Raw genomic sequence first — 7,492 nt, forward strand, 5'->3', positions numbered from 1 at the left:
CCCTCTCACACACACGTAAACACACCCTTTCTCACACACACACACCCTCTCACACACACAAACCCTCTCTCACACACACACACCCTTTCTCACACACACACCCTCTCTCTCACGCACACACACTCTCTCTCTCTCACACACACTCTCTCTCACACACACAGACAACCTCTCTCTCACACACTCTCTCTCTCACACACACACACCCTCTCTCACACACACTCTCTCTCACACACACAGACACCCTCTCTCTCTCACACACACACACACAGACACCCTCTCTCACACACACATGCACACACCCTCTCACATACACATACCCTCTCTCTCACACACACACACCCCACACCCTCTCTAACAAACACACAGACATACACACACCCTCTCACACGCACACACACACACCCAGACCCTCTCACACACACACGTACACACACCCTTTCTCACACACACACACCCTCTCACACACACACCCTCTCTCTCACACACACACCCTTTCATACATACACACACCCTCTCTCTCACACACACACACCCTTTCACACACACACAGACACCCTCTCACACACACACCCACACCCTCTCTCACACACACACACACACACCCTCTCACACACACACACCCTCTCACACACATACACCCTCTCTCACACACACTCACCCTCTCACACACACACCCTCTCACACACACACACCCTCTCTCTCACACACACACACCCTTTCACACACACACAGACACCCTCTCACACACACACAGACACCCTCTCACACACCCTCTCTCACACACACACCCACACCCTCTCTCACACACACACATACACACACATCCTCTCACACACACACACCCTCTCTCACACACACAGACACCCTCTCTCACACACACACACCCTCTCTGACACACACACACCCTCTCACACACATACCCTCTCTCACACACACACACCCTCTCACACACACACCCTCTCTCACACACATACCCTCTCTCACACACACACACACACCCTCTTACTCTCTCTCACACACACACCCTCTCACACACACAGAGACACCCTCTCACACACACAGAGACACCCTCTCTCACACACACCTTATCACACACACACACACACCCTCTCACACACACACACATTCTCACACACACACACCCTCTCTCACACACACATCCTCTCACACACACACACCCTCTCTCACACACACATACTCTCTCTCTCTCACACACACACGCCCTCTCACACCCTTACACACACACCCACACCCTCTCACAAACACAGACACACACACACCCTCTCTCTCACACACAGACACCCTCTCTCACACACACACACCCGCACGCACACACCCTCTCTCAAACACACACCCTCTCACACACACACCCGCTCGCACACACCCTCTCTCACTCACACACACATGCCCTCTCACACCCTTACACACACACCCACACCCTCTCACAAACACAGACACACACACACCCTCTCTCTCACACACACAGACACCCTCTCTCACACACACACACACCCGCACACACACACACACCCTCTCTCAAACACACACCCTCTCACACACACACACACACACCCGCTCGCGCACACACCCTCTCTCTTTTTCACACACACACCCTCTCTCATACACACTCACTCTCACACACACACCCTCTCACGCACACACCTTCTCACACAACACAGACACACACACCCTCTTTCACACACACCCTCTCACACACACAGACCCTCTCTCTCACACACGCACACACCCTCTCTCACACACACTCTCACACACACCCTCTCGCACACACACACAGACACCCTCTCTCACACACACGCCCTCTCTCTCACACACAGACACACACATACACACACCCTCACTCACACACACCCTCTTGCACACACACACACACAGAGACACCCTCTCTCAGACATACACACATCCTCTCACACACACACACACCCTCTCTCTCACACACACACCCTCTCTCTCACACACACACACCCTCTCTCTCACACACAGACTCCCTCTCTCACACACACCCTCCCTCTCACACACACACCCTCTCACACACACACACCCTCTCACAAAAACACACACATACACCCTCTCTCTCACACACACACCATCTCACACACAAACACCCTCTCTCTCTCACACACACACCCTCTCACACACACACACCCTTTCACACACGGACACGCACACCCTCTCTCTCTCACACACACACACACCCTCTCTCTCACACACACATACACACACCCTCTCTCTCACACACACACACACACCCTCTCACACGCACACACATACACACAACCTCTCAAACACACCCCCTCTCTCTCACACACACCCACACACCCTCTCACACACACACCCCTCACACACACACTCAGACACCCTCTGACACACATACCCTCTCACTCTCACAGACACACCCTCTCTCACACACACCCTCTCACTCTCTCACACACACACACCCTCACACACACACACCCCTCACACACACACCCTCTCACAAATGCACACCCTCTCACTCTCACACATACCCTCTCTCACACACACACCTCCTCTCTCACACACAACCTCTCTCTCTCACACACACGCACATACACACCCTCTCACACACACAAACACGCACACACACACACACCTTCTCACACGCACATTGACACCCTCTCTCTCACACACACCCTCACACATACACACCCTCTCTCACACACACCCTCTCTCTCTCACACGCACGCACATACACACCCTCTCACACACACAAACACGCACACACACCCACACCTTCTCACACGCACATTGACACCCTCTCTCTCACACACACACCCTCACACACACACACCCTCTCACACACACACTCACACACACCCTCTCACACACACAGACACACCCTCTCTCACACACACACATACACACACCCTCTTTCACACACACACATGCACACACACCCTCTCCCACACACACACACCCTCTCTCACACACACCCTCTCTCACACACCCTCTCCCACACACACAGACACCCTCTCTCACACACACCCTCTCTCACACACACACCCTCTCACGCACACATACACCCTCTCATGCACACACACAAACCCCCTCACACACCCTCTCTCACACACACACACCTTCTCACACACAGCCACACACACTCTCTCATACACACACCCTCTCACACTCACCCTCTCACACACACACCCTCTCTCACACACTGACACGCACACTCTCTCTCACACACACACTCACAACACACCCTCTCACACACACACTCACAAACACACCCTCTCTCACACACACAGCCCTTTGCACACACACTCTCACACACAAATAGCCATTTGCACACACAGCCTCTTACACACACACGCACCACACATACAAACCCTCTTACACACACACAGCGCTTTGCACACACACACCCTCTCACACACACAAATCTTTGCATACACACCCTCTCACACATGCACACATCCTCTCTCACACACACACCCAACACACACCCTCTCACACACACACCCTCTCACACACACACCCCTCACACACACACTCAGACACCCTCTGACACACATACCCTCTCACTCTCACAGACACACCCTCTCTCTCACACACACCCTCTCACTCTCTCTCACACACACACCCACTCACACCCTCTCACACACATGCACCCAAACGCACGGACACACCCTCACACACACACACCCTCTTACACACACACACACTCTCACATACTCACACCCTCTCACACACACCCTCTCACACACATGCACACACGCACCCACAAACCCTCTCACACACACACCCTCTTACACACACACTCTCACATACTCACACCCTCTCACAAACACACGCACAGACACCCTCACATACACACACATCCTCTCACACACACATAGACACCCTCTCTCACACGCACACACCCACACACACATACCCTCTCACAAACACACACACAGACGCCCTCTCTCACACGCACACACACCCTCTTCCACACACACAGGCACACTCTCACACACACATCCCCTCACACACACACCCTCTCTCTCACACACACACACACACTCACACATCCTCTCACACACACACCCTCTCTCACACACACACACTCTCTCACACACACACCCTCTCACACACTCACCCACTCACACACGCACCCACACACACCCTCTTACACACACACTCTCACACCCTCTCATAAACACACACAGACACCCTCTCACACACACACCCTCTCACACAGACACATACACACACACACCCTCTCACACACATACACCCTCTCTCTCACACACACACCCTCTCTCTCACACACAGACACACACACGCCCTCTCTCACACAAACACAGACACACACATACACCCTCTCTCTCATACACACACACCATCTCACACACAAACACCCTCTCTCTCTCTCACACACACATCCTCTCACACACACACACCCTTTCACACACGGACACGCACACCCTCTCTCACACACACACACCCTCTCTCACACACACACATATACACACACCCTCTCTCTCTCACACACACACACCCTCTCACACGCACACACATACACACAACCTCTCACACACACACCCTCTCACACACACACACCCCACACACACACACCCTCTCACAAATGCACACCCTCTCACTCTCACACATACCCTCTCTCACACACACACCTCCTCTCTCACACACACACACCCTCTCTCACACACACCCTCTCTCTCTCACACGCACGCACATACACACCCTCTCACACACACAAACACGCACACACACCCACACCTTCTCACACGCACATTGACACCCTCTCTCTCACACACACCCTCACACACACACACCCTCTCTCTCTCACACGCACATACACACCCTCTCACACACACAAACACGCACACACACCCACACCTTCTCACACGCACATTGACACCCTCTCTCTCACACACACACCCTCACACACACACACCCTCTCACACACACACTCACACACACCCTCTCACACACACAGACACACCCTCTCTCACACACAGACATACACACACCCTCTTTCACACACACACATGCACACACACCCTCTCCCACACACACACACCCTCTCTCACACACACCCTCTCTCACACACCCTCTCCCACACACAGACACCCTCTCTCACACACACCCTCTCTCACACACACACCCTCTCACGCACACATACACCCTCTCATGCACACACACAAACCCCCTCACACACACACACCCTCTCACACACCCTCTCTCTCACACACACACCTTCTCACACACAGCCACACACACTCTCTCATACACACACCCTCTCACACTCACCCTCTCACACACACACCCTCTCTCACACACTGACACGCACACTCTCTCTCACACACATACCCCCTCTCACACACACACTCACAACACACCCTCTCACACACACACTCACAAACACACCCTCTCTCACACACACAGCCCTTTGCACACACACACTCTCACACACAAATAGCCATTTGCACACACAGCCTCTTACACACACACACACCACACATACAAACCCTCTTACACACACACAGCGCTTTGCACACACACACCCTCTCACACACACAAATCTTTGCATACACACCCTCTCACACATGCACACATCCTCTCTCACACACACACCCAACACACACCCTCTCACACACACACAGCGCTTTGCACACACACACCCTCTCACACACACAAATCTTTGCATACACACCCTCTCACACATGCACACATCCTCTCTCACACACACACCCAACACACACCCTCTCACACACACACACACACCCTCACACACATCCTCTGTCACACACCCAGACCCACACCCTCTCACACACAGACACACACACACCCTCTCTCTCACACACACACCCACGCGCACACCCTCTCTCACACACAGACACACACACCCTCTCTCTCTCACACACACCCTCTCTCACACACACACATCCTCTTTCACACACACACACCCTTGCGCACACACACCCACTCTCTCTCACACACACACATTCTCTCTCACACACACACCCTCTCACACACACACCCACTCACACACACACCCACTCACACACACACCCTCTCTTACACACACCCTCTCTCACACACACACAGACACCCTCTCTCTCTCACACACACCCTCTCTCACACACACACATCCTCTTTCACACACACACACCCTTGCGCACACACCCACTCTCTCTCACACACACACATTCTCTCTCACACACACACCCTCTCACACACACACCCACTCACACACACCCACTCACACACACACCCTCTCTTACACACACCCTCTCTCACACACACACAGACACCCTCTCTCACACACACACACCCTCTCTCACACACAGATGCATACACACCCTCACACACACAAACCCACAACCACACACACCCTCTCACACATACAAACAAGACCTTTACACACACACCCTCTCTCACACACATAGCCCTTTGCACACACACCCTCTCTCACACTCACAGACACACACCCACCGTCTCTCACACCCTTTCACACACAAACAGCCCTTTGCACGCACACCCTCCCTCACACACACACATGGCCCTTTGCACACACATCCTCTCATACACAAATCCCCCTTTGCACACACCCTCACACACACACTTTTGCACACACGCCCTCACACACACACAGCCCTTTGCACACACACACACACCCTTTCACACACAAACAGCCCTTTGCACGCACACCCTCCCTCACACACACACATGGCCTTTTGCACACACATCCACTCACACACAAACACCCCTTTGCACACACCCTCACACACACCTTTGCACACACCCCCTCACTCACACGCACACACCCCTTTGCACACACCCTCCCACACACAAACAGCCCTTTGTGCACACACCATCTCACACACAACATCCTTTTGCACACTCATACTCACACACACCCTCATTCACTCAAACATCCCTTTGCATGCTCACACTCTGACACACACCCTATCACACTCACTCACTCACTCAAAAGAACCCTTCACACACTCTCACACACACACACACACTCACACACAGACACCCAGGCACCTGAAATAACTCCCCAGAGGCCAGTATCCTATCACCAAGTTCCTGTTTATTTACACACGGAGAGTGCAAACACTTGACCAGCTCCCTCAGAACCAGCTCTCAGAGTGAGTGGAACCCCTGATATTCCTGTTTACAGTTAGAGAGGAACCAGAGGAAAAGTCTAGCTTCTCCGTCACTGCTTCCACATCCTTTGTATTTCTCAGAGATGGAATACTCCGGTTTCTATCTGTCAGCCAGGACTCCCTGATTGGATCGGATTAACAGGGAACTCCTGGTCAATAAGGTCCATCTGGCTGACTTTGTTACAATCTGTACAAATACCCATGTGTGGGCACACTCACACACACACAAACTCACACACACACACACACACACAGTCTCACACACTCACACACACACAAACTCACACACACACACACACAAACTCACACACACAGTCTCACACACACACACACAA

Source organism: Chiloscyllium punctatum, chromosome 34, assembly GCF_047496795.1.
Source record: "Chiloscyllium punctatum isolate Juve2018m chromosome 34, sChiPun1.3, whole genome shotgun sequence".
Classification (NCBI taxonomy): domain Eukaryota; kingdom Metazoa; phylum Chordata; class Chondrichthyes; order Orectolobiformes; family Hemiscylliidae; genus Chiloscyllium; species Chiloscyllium punctatum.